This window comes from Misgurnus anguillicaudatus, chromosome 8 (genome assembly GCF_027580225.2).
Source record: "Misgurnus anguillicaudatus chromosome 8, ASM2758022v2, whole genome shotgun sequence".
NCBI classification, from domain to species: Eukaryota; Metazoa; Chordata; class Actinopteri; order Cypriniformes; family Cobitidae; genus Misgurnus; species Misgurnus anguillicaudatus.
Window position 1 is genome coordinate 29,664,149 of NC_073344.2, and position 17,997 is coordinate 29,682,145.

Genomic DNA, 17,997 nt, shown 5'->3' on the forward strand with positions numbered 1-17,997 from the left:
CAGAACTCCTCCTATGTAATTAATTACATTAACATGCACCCACAAAAAATTAAGATAAATATAAATAATAGGTAACTTAATATTTTCAACATAACAATATTCTTAATAATTTTGTTCAACAATGATAAATAATAATTTAATAATAAATAATAAACTGTGTGATTTGGCGCTTTTGTGCTGACACGTGACAACCGACTCCCTTGCTGTTTTCACACGTCAAACGCAAACTACGAAAAAATTACCTCAGAAATCCACAAACGAATGAAATAACACTACAAGACATCACTTGAGAGATGGAGTGTTGCATACGACGCGTAAAGGTAGGTTTATTACATAAATGCCAACCAAATTTGACTGACAATGAATGAATTCATGGAAGGGTTTTTAATGTATCTCAGCATTACTAGTCAAAAACTCAAATTTAAGAGATCCGTTTTGCTATTTTCCCTAGTAACAATTCACATTAAAGTGATAACATATTTATATCAATAAACTGAACAGTTCTCCCAATAATGAAAATCATCTCATAATTTTTTCACCCCATCCTATCCCAAATCTATATGGTTTCCTTTCTTTTGATTTTTATAATTTAACAAATACCAATAATTGTATATTAAAATGCCCTCATGCTATCTTCTAATATGGCTTAACATGTTGAAAAACCCCCACACATATTCATTATAAAGGTAATCTAAATGACTCCAGTGGGTTATGTCTTTTGAAGCAAATAAATACGTTTGTGAATAATATCTGACAGAAGTTTGAGCTTATTTAATAAAATTGATGTTTAAACAAGCAGGTCTAAGCTGTCATTTCAAGTATGGCGATGTCAATGACTTCAAATCTCAATTATTGTTTTTTTTTTGGTCTTTTGTAGTTGTTACATGCAATAACCAATCAGATCACATGAAGTGTGAGACGTCATGTTTAGCTTACGGCTCCACAGGTAAACACTCAATTTTCTTGGCATAAATACATTTACGGTTAATGTAAACCCTAAATCCACATACCTGTAAAGGATTATCAAACCTCTGTTGCGGACAAAGTAATGTGAAATGTACTTTCATCTATAACTACCCAGCGGGCATTTGATGTCAATTTAACATCAATTTGACATCAAACATCGACGTCAAAATTACGTCACAGAATAGGTCAAAAATGAAAGTCATTTTGACGTCAAAGTGTTGATGTCAATTTGATGTCAAGATTTTGACCTCTGCTGATGTCATTTTGATGTCAATTCTACATCTATTTGACATCAGGATGTTATGATGTTGATGTCATTTTAATGCTATTTTGATATCCCAGCCAGCATTTCAACGTTGATTCACCGTTGAAATTTATCTTTTATGGATAAAAACACACTCTTTCAAACAGTTTCCACTTAGTAGTGCAAAAGTGGAATATTCCAAATCTAGAATAAAATCATAAAATAAGAAAACAAAAACATGTTTAAAAGTCATTTTATTTATTACTGCAAATATGAATTTTGTTGTTGGTTTAGTTGACAGTCGTCTTATGGCCACCACCACCCATCCATTCTGGCTCATGCACTAACAATATGATGACAGCATCTAAAGAGGAAAAACAAACCACATGTTGTTATGTCATTGTCAAAAATGCTGTTTTTTTAGCCAATGTATAAAAAATTGTTATTGCACATTAGGGAAAGATGTGTGTTCTTTAATGGTCTGACTAGAAACATAGCGTAGCTGTCTGATGAAGGAAGAAAGCTGATGTGTTTACAAATGTGACAATGAGCTTTAATTAAGATAATCTACGGTGCATTCAGAAAGTATTAAGACCCCTTCACTTCTCAATTTTGTTATGGTTTTGCATGATACTGCAATTGTTTACATTTTTCCTGATAAATTGATTTTTTGAAACGTTTGCAAACATCATTTTTACATTATACATATTTCAGACCCTTTGCAACAATACCTGAAATTTAGCTCAGGTGTCTCCTATTGGTCTTGATGTTTCTACACCTTAAAGGACAAGTTTGGTATTTTACACTTAAAGCCCTGTTTTCAAATTGTTTATGATGAAATAGAACGGTTTTGACTGAATTTGGACATATGATGCTGGCTCGTGAATTTTCGGGTGTTTCTTGTATCACCTCCCACCTCTATAATGTGTATATAGGTGCACAGGAACAATCCTTCCTAAAATGCATTAAACTTTCGTTTACAAAGACGTGAAACTCACCGAGTGGTCAGGGGTGTTCACTGATATGCTCACACAAAAATCGCTGCAAAATTCCAACAGGTTTTATCGTAGTTTTTGTCCAACTCCATTGACTTGTATTAGATGTGCTGTGAGTTACGGTATTACTCCGCGGCAGGAACTTTGTTTATATTCTTGCTTTTGGCAAAGGTGGATTATCGCCACCAACTGGAAGAATGTACGGGTGTGAGGCGTTTGAAAAAAATAGGTCCACAAGTTTACAACGAATGCTAAAACACCTGTTGGAAAGCATCTTTCGCAGCGATTTTTGTGTGAGCATATCAGTGGACACCCCTCACCACTCGAAGAGTTTCACGTCTTTGTAAATGAAAGTTTAATGCATTTTAGGAAGGATTGTTCCTGTGCACCTATATACACATTGTAGAGGTGGGAGGTGAAACAACAAACACCTGAAAATTCTCGGGGCAGCCGCATATGTTGAAATTTCAGTCAAAACTGTTCCATTTCATCATAAACAATCTGAAAACAGGGCTTTAAGTGTAAAATACCGAACTTGTCCTTTAAAGGGTTCTGATGAACACAAAGATATTTTGAGGAATGTCTGTAACCAAACTGACAAGAAGCACCATTGACTTCCATAGCAGGATAAAAGAATACTATGGAAGTGAATGGTGCTTCTGAACGGGTTGGTTCCAAACAAATCCAGGTGTTTCAAAGTTTGCTGCATCCTACCCAAAAAGACCTGAGGCTGTAACTGCTGCTTCAAAAGGTGCGTTAACTAAGTACTGAGTAAAGGGTCTGAATACTTGGGTGATATTGACTTTATATTTTTATTGCCCCAAATTTAGATGCTAAACAAAGCAAACATTGACTGTTTGCCTTATGTGTGGGTCAAACAGCCTCTTGTGCAGTCATGCAGTCACTTACCAATGAAAGCTAAGATGGACTCCAGACCTTCTGGACTGTCTGTGAGAGACTTCAAACTCAAACCAGACCAGCAAGGCATACCTGATAAAAAAATTTTGATTAGGAGATGTTCTTGTCCTATTTTTAATACACATTTTACAAACTTACCACAGATAATCTGGCAAAACAAAGACTTATGAAACAGCATCTTCCCAAATCTCCTCTTCAGGCTCATCTTGGCTATCATGGCATTTAATAAAGTCCTTAAAAAAACATATTTCATTAGTACAGAAACATACAAAAAACTGGCCCAAGTACAACTATTAAAAATAAAGAATGTTTCCATTTTTTGTCACGGGACACCATTATTATTTACTTACTTTTTGAGGGGTACAGATTTTGGCATCTGGAAAGACACATGACTTCACCAAGTTGCATGGTGGTCTGCCTACAATAAAACACATAATAAAATAAAAAACAAGTCATAGCCCCTTTTAACATAAATTGTGAAATACAAAACACTGCATCTTAATTATTAGGATAACTAGAATTTGATCTGAATACAATCCAAAACAAGTACAAAATATTTTGTAAGGTTCCATTACAACATGGTAGCTTGGTGGTGGATTACAGTGGTTGGTGGTAACTTTAACTTTATAACTCATGGACATAGCCATCATTTTAAAAGTGATGATTAGAGCCATAATACATATGGTAAAGTGCGGCCTGCGGTTGGCTTGAACTGATTTTGCCAAGTGGTTGATGTCCTCAGGGCAACATATTGTGTTGACCCAAGGACAACAATTTTCTAAATAAAACCTAAACCCACCTCAAACCCCAACCCTAACCAAACCCTAAAATCAGATGGACATGATAAGTGAAAAACAATGGTCTAGAAACAGCTAATCCTGGTTGTAAGCTTAAACTTAAAACCAACTTTAAACTTATTTCTGAAATCTGATTGGTTGATTGAAATGTTGTCCCAAGGTCAACATAATGTTGCCCTGAGGACATCAACCACTTGGCAAAATCAGGAGAGCCCTGCGGTTGCGTGCACGTCACAAACTATGAAAAAATATAAAGTACAATCTCCCCCAGCGAGATATCTTCAAGTTTGTGTGAACGCAAACAGCCAGGAGATTCAGAGTTAGAGCGCTATTTGCAACTGATATCAGTGATGATCCGCTAGCTTTCGAGCAGAACAAAGGCAAAATATTCTTTCTTGGTCACTCAAGGTTGTGAAAAAGTATCAATCTGCGCTACCCGTACACCATCAGAACATGTTTTAGTGCTGCTGGAAACATTATAACCCCAATAAGGTTTCTCACTTTTTGTTTCATGGTTTGAAGTGCTATAATAAACACACACATAGGCGCCAATCCCGTGGGTGCTCAGAAGCTCGGCTCTAGCACCCAGCAAAATGGCAAAGCACATATGCTCAGTTTATTCACATTAAAGGTACGGTTTTCCCTGATCGCAACTTTAGTTAGTGTGTAATCTTGCTGTTTGAGCTAAGGTATTATTTATGCTCTAAGTTCACTGCCAAGCAATATATTCCCCTTTCGAACTGTCATGGAGTGACTTTTATCGGCGGAACGAAAAGGGCGAAGATCCTTCCGCCCGCATGAATTTTAATGAAACACCAGGTCGGTTCCGGCCAACTCCGGGCAAACAAATCGAGGATTAGAAGGATCAGGTGTGTTAAGCAAGTGTGGCGAATGATGATTGGGCTTTGAAGAGGAGAGGAGGCCCATAAAAAGGGCGTGAAAGAAACTGAAGGAGAGCAGTTGTTCCACGAAGGAGTTAAAGGAACAGTGCGATACATTGGAGTTTGTCTTGTTATCACTCTGTCACTTGCAATATTAACCATACTGTCCTCTTAGTTTGTCTTTGTTCCCTGATTGAGTGTGTTAGCCCCCAGCTTGTTGTGAAAATTCATTGACACATTGGAGTCGGCCGAGGAAGGGAAGGGCTCAAGTAGTCGTGGCCTTGACGTTTACATATGGTTGTCTTCTGCCTTAGTCATCGAACGATACGGGACTCTGAACACGGCCCAACGGGTGACCCTGACCTTCATCACCGTGAATGCGTGGAGTGCGGTGGGTGATTATTTTGTGAGAGTGTACACTTGGATTTTTGGAGTGCTGTGTATTGTCAGTGTTGTCAGCGATCACTTCCCAGGCTGAAGAAAGAGACCTGTTTCCGAAGAGCAGAGTGGTGGCACTGGACAGCTGTCTTTTATTCCTATACGACTGGGACCGATTCAACTCCCCCCGCCTGTGGTGGCGCCTCGACTGTAGCACGTAAGGCTGGGCTGTGAACATTGTATTCGACATCTGCAGAGGGAGAGCTTGTATCTATCTATTTGTGGTGGGGAAAAAGTGTACTTACTGTTGTTGTGTATAACTATACACGTGTCGAGTGTTTCCAGATGTCAATCTATGTCCATATCTTCTGCCTGGTTGTCTGAAAGAAAGTTGAGGTGAAATGGCTGGCCCCGCTCTTGTAGCACGCTGTACCGTACAACCCCCCACCTCCATCTACCTACCTCTGTGACCCCATCTAGTGGGTGCGTTTGTCTAAACAACAATCCGCCTCACCCGGTGCCTCCATCTGCCCCTTTCCTGCCTGAAGCTAAGAGGTGGTGTAATCCTCCTTGCATGTTCCTTGAAGTATTGTTATTGTCGAAGAGATTGTGTGTCTTTGCTGCCAGCCTGCAGGTCTGAGCCAAGGGCTCTGTGTCATCGTGGGATTGTGTTATCCTATGCCCTGAAGTCGGCGCCTAAGTGGTCGTCGTAAGTCTGTTCGAGAGAGGAAGACTAGAAGTCGTTGTGTGCCTATACGTCTGCTCCAACCACCAGAGTGTCAAGAAGGATAAGCCTTGTACATCCGCCCATTCCCTTGCCAGTAAGTTCAAGTTGCAAAGCTACTTACCAGTGTACCCACCTGTATACCTCCCTGTATGCCTAAAAGCTAAAAGCCCAGTGTACTTACCTGTATACTCCCCTGTGTACGCCCAAAGCTACCTACCAGTGTACCCACCTGTATACTCCCCTGTGTACGCCCAAAGCTACTTACCAGTGTACCCACTCGTATACCTCCCTGTACGCCTAAAGCCCAGTGTACTTACCTGTATACTCCCCTGTGTATGCCCAAAGCTACCTAACAGTGTACTTACCTGTATACCTCCTTGCACGCCCAAAGCTACTCACCAGTGTACGCACCTGTATACCTCCCTCTACGCCTAGAGCTACTCACCAGTGTACTCACCTGTAGACCTCCTTGTACGCCCGAAGCTACTTACCAGTGTACTCACCTGCATACCTCCCTATACGCCCAAAGCTACTTACCAGTGTACTCACCTGCATACCTCCCTGTACGCCCAAAGCCACTTACCACTTACGCCCGAAGCTGCAAGCCCAGTGTACTTACCTGCTTATTTACCAGTGTTCTTACCTGTATCTATCCTTCTGAGCTCAGGAAAAGAGGCTAGAAACGTTCACTTAAAGTTCACCTGTGAGACGCAAAGAGAGGAAGCCGGGAGGACTTACCTGTAGTTCACGTGGAGACGAAGAGAGAGGGAAAGTCAAGAAGACTTACCTGCAGTCCACGTGAAGAGTCAGAAGTGACTCGGATCACTGTTCCCTCAGTTCCAAAAAGCTCACCATTTTTAGAACCCTTCCCCTTTTCCCTGTTTTTAATTAAATAAAGACTGTTACATTTTATTCCTCTTGTCTGTTTGGTCATTGGGGCATTTTGGGACGTCCTCGGGGTGGAAACAGAAGGAGGAGCATGACCCGCGACAGGGGCGCTCCGCTCCGCTCCCACCTGTAACAAAATCCTACAGCGAACGGCCAATTTGTACTACAGCCCTCTACTTCCAAGTTGAATGATGAGCTATGACTAACCTCTGCCCACAGGAACATGTCAGGCGTCAGCTAAGCTCAAATGGCTCTGGCTGCACAATTAATTACACACGATTGTCACGCGCATTTCGTCAGTAAAGCCCCTTGATAAGTAATAAATCACCATCAGCTACTTTCATATGAAGCGCCATTTACTACACAGACCCGTAGTTTACTGACAAAACGTGAAATCATTGCCGATTATGAATGCGATATTTATTTCCCCTTTTGTCAGTGAACTATGGCTCTGTGTAGTAAATGGCGCTCCATCTGAAAGCAGCTGATGGTGATTTATTACTTATCAAGAAACCAGCTTTACTGACGAGATGCGCGTGACAATCACGTGCCATTAATCGTGCAGCCCTAGCTCTGGCTAAGCTAAGCTGCTGTCGAAACACACTAAACAAACTACACAAGCAGAACTCGTTACATAATTCTGAAGGAGGGACTTCATAGAACAAGGAAGACATCAGCCCGTTTTGAGGACAGTGAAAACAGCGCTATACAGTAAATTGTGTGAAAAATATTGTTTTTTTACACACAAAACATGAACACAATCAAAAACACAGAAAAAACATTACCTTTAACTTTACAATTCGCATCTAAAATCACACGAAAACATGACTGCACTGCTTTCCACCTCTTCAAAGCTTTTGAGCGCTCCAGAGCACCTGGTGTCCAGTAAAGCTGGAGGTTGTGATGAGCACCCACCGGTGGAAAAAGAAATTGCCGCCTATGAACACACACGTTTGTTAAGAAACATCATATATGATCTTTGTTTACATTTTTTATTTTCAATATATATATATAAAAAAGATATATACCTCCCCCCTCACACAAACACATTATATAAACCACCGCACCACAGTGGTGAATTGGTGCATTACCATGGCGGTGGTAAAATACTGTCACAGCCATAATAAAGATAAGACAGAAAGAAATGCTGTTATGTACACAACCACAAAGATCCATTTTGTCTGTCAATATGAAGCCTCTTAAAAACTTGCATCAACATCCACTCTGAACTATGAATTAACTTCTGTGTCTGTCTATTGAAAACGAAGGGTCTGAAACATGTACTATAGAGGGAATAGTGACATACAGAAGAAATTAAGTGCTGTGCTGAACAGTGACCATTGCATACTGAATTATTTTCTTATATTTTCCTAATGACAATGATAAACCAGTACTGAGAAACAAGTAGCAGGTGATTTTAAAAAGCTCACCTGTGAAGTTTCATATGTTTGTGTGTCATCACGTTTCTGACCTGACAACCCTTGCTGTCTGTTTCTTGTTCAATCCTGACAACATATAAAAAAGTAAAATTAGTGCAATAGTAAAAGATAATTCTATAAATGATGACCTTTATCAGAATGTAATGCATACACTTGCATACTGCATTTAAGTATATACTGTAAAATATCAGGGTTAACATGTCACAACATTACCTGATCCAGACAGATGTAATGGCTGTTGATGCATTAAAATCTCAGCATTGACAAGATCACCATCACTATGTTTAATTTGAAGGGCTCTGATAACAAAGACATTACAAAAGATTTATAAAAATACACTGAAAACAAGAGCACATTTATATATAACTAATATCAAGTTAAATTAAACGCGCTAATTATTCATCAAGAGAAGTAAGCAAAATAACACCATTACACTTCATTTCAATTCAAATAGCACATGCCAAAAACTTACACTGCTTGACTTTTTCTTACAAAGGAGTTCAGAGTCTATTCTCTGCTTTAAATTGTGGATACAGCGCGAGCGACCGCAGGTACAAGCATAAGCATGTGACGTAACGTGTGATTGCCTGATAAATGCAGTTATTGCAAATCCGCGAGCCATAAAACACCAACATATCATCTAACTTTAAGTATAAACACTTAATCAGTAACACGAAATTAAGCAAGCAGCATTAATTAACTGACCGCACTCATCCAACTGCTGTGCTGCTCCTCTTTACAAATGACTCTGACAGAGGTGTCTGTGGCGCCTGTAAGACCTCTCAGTTGGATAAACTGACTGAACTACGATATCAACGCTTTTCTACCGAACAGTTGTCCAAAAAGCCCTTACATTTATGTGCTTTTCTGAAGCAATAAACAACAATGTGGTTAAGTTGATAACACCCGATATAATATTAATTGATTAATATTCATATTACAATCATATTCATGTAACCGTAGTCCAATTTCGGCGGGAACATCCCGTGGAATAGCGAATAAACCATTATAACGGATACGTTCACAATTTACAGAAAAACACAATTAATTGGCATCGTGCTTTTTGTCATACAACATTTTATGTGTGAATAAAATTATGTTACGCGTTTTAAACATTGACTTATTGACTTGATATTTCCTTACCTCGATGCACTTCTCGATGATCACGCAGACAGCCGTTAAACTCTCCAGTATCGTGTAATCTCGCGAGATTACCTCGCTTCTTTTTTGTCAGGATCAAACATTCCAAACTGACTTGTATGAATGAAACATATAAACGTCTTGATGTTATTTTATTATTAATGGTATTTTTCAAATTTATATTTAAAATGTTATATTTTAGACACTGTGATGAAAATATAATAATAATAAAAAACAATAATAGTTTATTTGCACGTGTTTATTACATTTTTAACTCTCCCCATTACAACTTTCAAGATGTTAAACATGAGTCGCATTGATTTACAATGAATAATAAATATACTTTTTCAGACATTGTTTTGACATAAATTTAACGTCAATTTGACATCTTATTTCCTGACATCAAATCAACATCAATTTAATGTCAATGATATTGACCTGAGATATAGAGACCACAAAAAACATGTCAGTTTGATACCTTTGTTGGGCCTCTTTACAACCACAAGGAAATAATTACAAAATATAATGAAAATATGCATATTCATGCACGTCATACATGGTGGTCAAAATCTTGACTATTTGTTGATGTCAAATTGACGTCAAGGTGCCCGCTGGGTACTTAGTTAATTCCTAAATCAAAACATTGTTCACTTAATACCTAAAAACTTTATTTGATGTTTTCCAGTGCTATCTTAAAAATAAATTTTGCTCCACTCTTGTGCAATGACATTCATACATTATCAATGTTGTGTCTAAAAAGTTTCTAAATACTTTTATTGGCCAGTTATATTTAAATGTATTGTGTGAATCACCTGTAAAGGTTTTTGTGCTTATGTGCCATTAGAGGGCAGCACAGTCTTGTGTTTACATTTTTACACACAGACATTAGAGGGCGTACAGCACTGTGTATTGTGCAGCTCTTTGACTGACAATAAAGTAAAATGTAAACATTCCTTTTAAATTGTATTTAATGTTTTTAGCTTTCACAGCAATACTGTGAAATCTATAGAAAGTACAGCAGAGTTCCCTATTAAAGTGGAAATTAAACCGTAAGAAAGAGTTTTAGTAAATGGACTTCTATTCTATTAAAAAATATATAATAAATGCTATAAATATAACCATTTAATAAAATAATTTATTTACTGTTTTCAATGCAAGGGCGCTGCCATCTTGCATTACGACAGCGTGATGTCACAGGGTTGGTTGTTCTGATAAGCTTTATAGATACAATGGTAAAGAGATTGATAAAAACAGACAGTAGAGGACAGATAAAGAAAGATGCATCAATTATATGCAGTAATTTTACGAATGTAGAAACAAGTTTTAAAGTGTTGAAGCAAAGGACAAAAAAAGTCTATTTGCATAAGATTAAGATTGTGTTTTTTATTATTATTATTAGGGCTGCATAACAACTAATCGCAACTAATCGTTTGCAGAATAAAAGTTTTTGTTTACATCATATTTGTGTGTATTGTGTGTAATAATTCTGTATGTATAAATACACACACATGCATGTAACATTTTAAGAAAAAAAGATTTGTATATATGAAGTATTCATATTTATGTATAATATAAATTATATAAATATAAAAATGTATATACACATGTAAATATTTCTTAAATATATACATGCATTTATATATAAATAATTATTATACGCAATACACACACATATATGATGTAAACAAAAACTTTTATTCTGCAAATCAAAATATTGAGCAAATCCCCTTTAAAGTGGTTAGCAACACATATTACTAACCCTAAATATCGTTTTGATATATTTACAGGAGGCAATTTACAAAATAGGTCTTTAAAATCCTAACGATGTTTGGCATATAAGAATAACATATTATAGAATAATATTGACCCATACAATGTATTGTTGGCCATTGCTACAAATATACCCATGCTACTTATTACTGGTTTTGTTGAATATATATATATATATATTTCTTAAAACTATGCATGTGTGCATATTTATATATACATAATTATTATTCACAGTTCACACAAATATATGATGTAAACAAAAACATTTATTCTGCAATATATTAATCGTTATGCAACCCTAGTCGACAAATGTTATATAAAGTTTTCTTTTTCTTGCTCTCTCATTCTCAGTTTCACCTTGTATAGCTCAGTGGTGGATCATCGCAGCCCAAAAGGTAATTGATTTGAACCCAGGAAACACATTGATTGAACAAAAATGTATACCTTGTAATACACTGTAAGTCACCTTGGATAAAAGCATCTGCCAAAATGCACTAATAAAACAAAAAGAACAAGGAAAATCCATTTTCTATTTAAAGGTTTTGCGAATGAGCGTAAAAATGAAGGCATAAAGAATCAATAGCAAATGGCGTCTTTTCTCGCTTATAATAATGCTAATCTAATTTCTGAAAAGCAGAATTTTAAAGACTGGGGGAGGAACTGACAGTTTGTGATGAATATATTAAAACACTACAAACAAAGCATTTGACATCATATTTTTTCATCTGATTGGTCTATTAATTCCTCTTGTCAGCCAATCACCTCTTTAACATAATTCATTTATTGAGAAACGCTTATTTTTTATTTTTCTTATTGCATCTCTCTCCTCAAGCAGGGTGATGCGAGAGGGACCGCAGGCTCTTGCTGATATGTTGTTTGACATATGCAAGCTATGAATTATCAAGGAAAAAGAGTCAATTATCCAGTTGAGAGAGAGTGACCCGGTCCACTGTGGCCCCAGGGGTTTTCTGATTTTGCAAAATCATTTTATGGGGAAGAACACGGAGGTGCCATGGGACTCCTGACATGCAGCAGAAAAAAATGTAAACTCCTAGATAATAATCCATATTTATAAACAGCTCTTCAAAGTGATTTCGTTCAGATGGAAAAAGATTTTTAGTGACAGGCGACGACGTTGTAAAATATCTCTTATTTTTTGTAATGGAATGGATAATGGGGACAATGCAGAATAGACCATTACAACCTAACAACATTCATAACCGAGTTGCGTCTGTGTTGAACATTTCAATTTCGAGGCCGCCCTTTAATGTTTGAACTAATGGGATGCAAAGAAAGATGTGGCTTGTAAATAGAAATTAAACATATTTCTTAAATAATATTCGCAAGGACACAAATTGGGATAGGAGCGATGTAAGAAAAATTGAATAATGTATGCACATAATAATAATAAACGTAATAATACGTGGACAAAAATTGTCAGTTCATGTCAGATTCTAAGCTTATTTGTTAGGATTTGATGATTTTCATCGTTGTATATTCGACCTTTTACTTTTTGTTAAACATTGCTTGTGAAATTTGTTACACGATATGCACTGTAAAAAATGCAGCCTGAAGTTTAAGCACCTTGGTTATGCAAGTCAACCTAGTTTAAGTTTTGACTTGTGATAAGTTGACATAACTTTTAAAAACAAGTTTAAATTGGTTAACCTGATTAGTTACGTTTTTAATAACATAAAAATATATGTTGATGTAATATTGTTTTGTTACGCTGTGGCTTGATCACAATTGCCCATTTATCTACACCAGGGGTCTCCAACCTTTTTTTATTGGAGAGCTACTTTCTAAAAAATAAAGTGGTCGAGAGCTACTTGTGTCACGTTATACCTAAATTAGTGAGTTCATAGACATCTGTCTATGAACTCACTTATTTGAACTCTTTCCCCGCCAGCATTTAAAAAAAAAAGTTGCCATCCAGTGCCAGCATTTTTTTTATTTTCACAAAATTGTAATACCTTCCAGAAAATGCTTTTCTTTAAACATAAACATACGATACATCAAATGAAAGAACAGATCCTTTTAAACAACACCAACAAAAAAACTTTCATGTTGTCTTTATTTATACTTTTTATCACCTCTTATATGGGTAGGATTCGTCCAAAAATACCACATTTTGAATAAAAAAATCTATTATTAAAGATCTAGATTTAGAAAGATGATCCAAACATAGAGTATTTACTGCTTTTGGATTCATAATAGGGATGTGCATGTATGGCTCACTGGTATCTCTTGACATTTGATGTTTAAATATGAGATGATATTGAACTTGTGACGACTGTATTTTCGTTTTATCAAAAATGACGGCATCCATTTTAACCATAGTGCCTCGACTCGAGATGTGCGCGGATCGTCCGGTTGCCGCGGCGCAGGCTTCACAGTTTTGCACGGATCGTCCAGTTGCCGCGCCGCGGGCTTCACAGCGTTGCGCGGATCGTCCGGCGCGGGTGCGCGGACTTATCTGTTTGTTTTTGAATCATACATGTTAAATTACTGATGTCATATGATACGCCGGTCTACACAGTTCAACGCGACGTCAAACACGTACCCAGTCTTTACCACAGGCACTTGTAACACTAACCAGACATCCAAATGCGCCATAACCACAGAAAATAAATAAATAAATAAACCCACTAGCGAGCTACCTGCAATTAAGACGCGACGTGTTGGAGACCCCTGATCTACACTATTTAGCAATTTGGGGTCCAAAGTCAATCGCAATCTTTATATGGTTACCAGTTTTACCCACCTTCACTAAAAAAAAAAAAAAACGTTTGTTTAACTCTTAAAAAAGTGAGTTACCTGGTTGCATTGATTTTGAGTTAATTCAACTTAAAAATATTAGTTGACAAAAACGTTACACAACGTTTTTGAGTTAACAAATATTTTCATGTTGAAATTTTTCAAGGGACACTCCACTTTTTTTGAAAATATGCTAATTTTCCAGCTCTCCTAGAGTTAAACATTTTATTTTTACCTTTTTGGAATGCATTCAGCTGATCTCCGAGTCTGGCGCTTCCACTTTTAGCATAGCTTAGCATAATCCTTTGAATCTGATTAGATTATTAGCATCACGCTAAAAAATAAGCAAAAACTTTCGATATTTTTCCTATTTTAAACTTGACTCTTCTGTAGTTACATCATGTACTAAGGCCGACAGAAAATTAAGGTGGGATTTTCTAGGCAGATATGGCTAGGAACTATACTCTCATTCTGGCATAATAATCAAGGACAAACAGTCTGTCGGTCTTAGTACACAATGTAACTACAAAAATATCTAAACTTTTTGCTTATTTTTTAGCGCAATGCTAATGGTTTAATCAGATTCAATGGATTATGCTAAGCTATGCTAAAAGTGGTAGCGCCAGACTCGGAGATCGGCTGAATGGATTCCAAAATGGTAAAAATCAAAAGTTTAACTCTAGGGGAGCTGGCATATTTTCAAAAAAAGTGGAGTGTCCCTTTAAAACAAACAGGTAACTTACTTTTTTAAGTTGAACCAACAAAATTTACTTTCTAACCATTAGCCGTGCATATAGATATATAGATATAGTGCATTATAAAAAGTGTACTGTTGTGTAATTTCGGTGAGTTATGAACCAAAACCTTTGTTGAGATGTAAAGTTTGTTTCACTCGCCTCAGTAGTTTATGTTTTATTTTGCCGCCTTATTCACACTTGACTGGATTTCTAATCTCTGTGTCTCCTGTACAGAAAGCAGTTGAGACCCTTGAACTTCTCCCGAAAAGGTGAGCTGCATCTCCACCGAGGTCTTAAGTGACAGGTAAATTGCAAGTTAAGTGGGGAACACAGCCTTTTAACAACAGGCTTCAAGCTGCCGCAAATCCTCCTTAGTCTCTAATCTGAATACAAAAGCTTGAGGCGGGGTGGATTAAATTTGACCCCTGAATGAGGTGTTTGTTCCAGCCAAGGAGCCACTTTAACCGAGAGGAGAGAGCCAGGTTTACGTTTCCTTTTGTGCGTCGCGACCGCATTTAAAAACAACAGGAGCGCAATGAATTCTCCACAAAGGCTCATTTTCCACAGGACAAAAGAAAATGTCGAGCCGCCGGCTTCTACCGCAAACTCGGCTATTTACAGGAGTCTTTGCTGTATGGTTTCTAAAAGACTGTTTATTTAATTGGGGATGAAACGGGCGCTGCTGTTGGCGGCGCAGGAAAACAAATCCAGCTTTCTTTCACGACAGACTGAAAGGGGAGATGGGCCGCGGCGATGCAGGCGCAGAGGGGGGAAAGCGCTTTTGGGTTGTCAGGTTTGTCGAAGCTTAGAGTCAAACCTATCCGGGTTCAGGGAAGAGAAGTCGGGTGTTAGGGAGGCAGAATGACTCCTGATAGAAGGTGTTTGCGGCTCAAGTCGAGGGGAATCGTCTTCGCTCACGGGATGAGGGTTGGACTAATTGATTCTGTGAAGTTTCTTGTCATAGATTGCGAATGCAGGTACGACTGGTTTCTAAAGACGCACATACATGCTGTCAGGAAAGCCTAAAGGCGAAGATGAGACCTGCCAAACATAGCATGAACATACTCGGATAATAGGATGTGTGTGTGAGAGAGCTGTTGCTTTACCCGAACATATAATAAGGAGTCATAAACCTTAATATTTTTTATGTTTTCCCTTGTAGGTCCATCCTTTATCTGTCCCATTTTATTTATTCTGTGCCTATATTTAAAATCCCTCTTTATATACTGGAATGGACAACAGTCCTAAATAGCAGCAATTTGTATTTTGTATCTTTTTCACCATCCATTTAGCAGCCTATTTTCAAAACCTGAATTAAACTGTGACAAAACTTGCATAATACACATGATAAAAGTTGGGCACAAATGATGAGGGCTCTCACTATAGGAACCTCTTCAGACGCATATGCAGACCATTTGAACTAAAAAGTGTATTTACATTTTTTTATTTAGGTATCACTTTTAGTAAACTTTAACCTGTTTTTGTATGAAATAGTGCTAACTAATTACATTTTATTAATACAGAGATAGTATGTTTAAAGCACCTTTTAGTTCTTATTCATCACTTCTTAAAATAGCACACAGATATTACGTTTATCGTAACTCTTTCCCCGCCAGCATTTTAAAAAAAAGTTGCCAAGTGAAAGAACAGACCCCTTGCTTTAAAAGAAACGTTTTATCCTATTTTTATTAGTTTTCTTTATCTCTCCAATATGGGTAGATAAAAAAAACTTGAGCAAAAAGCTGAGATAATGGCATTTTTGTAAAGGACTTTTGTTACAGATCAGATTTAGGGTGATGATGGAAACATACACATAATTTTTTACTGTTTTTGGATCAGTGGATGTAAAAACAAAAAAGCATTTGAAGAGTTTGGTTCCAAAACGCAATAAATCCATTTTCATTTTGGTACTAATTTCGGTAAAAATTGTGGTTTTCTATACCAAGAAAGTGACAGGATGAAAACCACTATTTTCTGTTACAAACTTTCACCATAGCATCTTTAGGTTATAATAACATTAACAATTTAAATCCATAATTTGATTTTCAAAGATTTTGTTTCCGCAAAATGCAATAAATCCATGACAAGTTTTTTTTTCTTTCAAAATGCTATAAATCTATTGAATCAGTATATAAATGTGCATTCATCTTTGCCATGTTATATTCATTTAGTTGACTAGTGGTATACACCGATTAAAAAAATAAACATTGAGTGCGTTTACATGCACAGTCTTACGCCGATTATGCTTAATAAACTGATAACATGTGGGGTCAGGTAAACGATTAAAACGGTTTTCTTTAATCAGGGAAAAGCCCATAAACGGTGTAAGCAAAAACCGATCGGCACAGGTAGTTTTTTGCTCATTACCCCAATTTCGCGTGGCATGTAAACAGCTTAACCGACTTTCTCACAGTTTTGTCCATGTGCGCATGTCTCCCCGTGTGAAGGATAAACGTCAGACATGGAAGCACAAAGTGACGCATAAAAGTCTCCGCTCTACTAAAGCAATTGGCAGAGAAACTGCGAAAACAAAAGACAAAACGTCGGCTTTTTTATCGACTATTATGTACTATAGGCGATGACGTCACTACCTGCGAGAAACCTGACAAATCTCCAAGTCCCATGTAAACGCAGTTGTCTGCATAGCTGGTTTATTGATTTGCATGTAAACACATGAAAACTGTTTTTTATAATAAGCAGATTTTTGATAGTTATCCGCTTATTCTGTGCATATGAACGTACTCATTAATGGCATTAATCAAAACACTTACTTTGTCACATTAAGAACACTGTCATTGCTGCGGTCATTCTTGGGATGCCGTCGCTGAACTTGTTTGACAGCGATCAGCTGTAAAATGTTTTGGTCCTGCGCGATTTTTGTTTACTTTGAGTAAAATAATGTAACGTTTTTCATAAGATCCCCTGGGATCAAAGTGTTAGCATGACAGAAGCTTGATGCTGTCGTGTAAGAACAAGAAACAGCCGGCATTTTTCCTTCACCCAAGTGCCTCTCAAATTATTACATTTTGATGGCTTACGTTTCTTCCCCGCCACAGAAAACAATCACAGGTTTATTAATGCGATCTAAAGTATTCATTTGTTTTTGTTTGTTTGTTTATCACAAAGTAGATGAGGAAAACTATTGCCCTTATTGTTTACAATGCGTGGAATAGTGCGCTGTGATTTGTTAAGCAGATTTATTGCATTCTGCAGAGAAGGAGTGGCGGCATTTGTCGCGGTTTGGAAAAAGGGAGAAAAGATGACAGAAAAACACAGCGGATATCGGATTTTGTGTAAAATTAAGAATTGACTTTTTAATACTGACCAGATACAATAATGACTATGGCGATAACTTTAAAA

General features: G+C 37.2%; 1 long non-coding RNA gene across 1 annotated transcript; it reads left to right on the plus strand.

The window, feature by feature from the left end:
• The first annotated feature begins 126 nt into the window (after window positions 1–126).
• LOC129450075 (uncharacterized) lies at window positions 127–16,104 on the plus strand. Its single transcript, XR_008646241.2, has 3 exons — window positions 127–320; window positions 11,495–11,538; window positions 14,872–16,104. It is a non-coding gene; the product is annotated as an uncharacterized lncRNA (long non-coding RNA).
• Window positions 16,105–17,997: the final 1,893 nt, after the last annotated feature.